Source organism: Rhinopithecus bieti, unplaced genomic scaffold (assembly GCF_001698545.2).
Source record: "Rhinopithecus bieti isolate Rb0 unplaced genomic scaffold, ASM169854v2 repeat_3207, whole genome shotgun sequence".
Taxonomy (NCBI): domain Eukaryota; kingdom Metazoa; phylum Chordata; class Mammalia; order Primates; family Cercopithecidae; genus Rhinopithecus; species Rhinopithecus bieti.
This window is the reverse complement of record NW_016831896.1, coordinates 1-758: the sequence shown is the minus strand read 5'-3', so window position 1 is coordinate 758 and position 758 is coordinate 1. Positions and strand designations below refer to the sequence as shown.

The 758-nt window shown below is 58.8% G+C and overlaps 1 pseudogene; it reads right to left on the bottom strand.

The window, feature by feature from the left end:
• Positions 1 to 4: 4 nt before the first annotated feature.
• LOC108524540 (CMT1A duplicated region transcript 15 protein-like protein) lies at positions 5 to 753 on the bottom strand (annotated as a pseudogene).
• Between the last annotated feature and the right edge of the window lie 5 nt (positions 754 to 758).

Below are 758 nucleotides of genomic sequence, written 5' to 3'. Positions count from 1 at the left end.
GTGCCTGAAGGAGGAGGCCGCCTCTGAGTCCAGGAGGAGCTGCTGGAATTCTTCCTCCCAGCCTTCTCTTCATGCTCTCCAGCACCTCCTGCACACAGATAGACCCCACCAGCAGCAGTAGAAGAAACAGGCCCTGCAGCAGCAGGACTGCAGCTCTAATGAATGACACCAGGCTCTCTACCTCCATGGTTGCCACCGTGCCCAGGACTAGGGGCAGCATGGGAGCTGCTGTCTGGGGCCATGCTGGTGACCCCCTCCCTGCCGCCTCTCTCTCTTGCCACATGTTCAACTTCAGGGCTAAGGCCAGTGGCTACAGTAGGTGCCGTGATTTCAGGCAGCTCCTCGTTGGGCTGGTCCTTGGCCGGAGCTCCCTCCAGCTCCAGCGCTCTCTCTGGAGGGGGCTCTTCCCATGCTGACTCTGGCTCAACAGCTGGTGCTGGAAGTGCTCCTATTTCTGCATATGGACCAGGAGCTGAAAAAGGAGAAAGGGTCACCAGCGTCAGTCACTTTCCACTGGAATTTCCAAACACAGAAACAACCTCCCTGAATTTAAAGGAGTTCCAGCCTCTAAACACCGACCCCGCAAAATCTTCCAGACTGCAGGCCACCTCACCTTGTGCCTGCGCCTCCATGGGCTCCCGAATCTCCTCCTGGACAGGGACAATGTGCAGATGCAGCCCCGATGGGATCTCTGGTGTGGCCTGGCCTGCGAGGGCCTGCCCCGGCTGCCCTATGGTACCTGGGTGCGCCTTCTTACA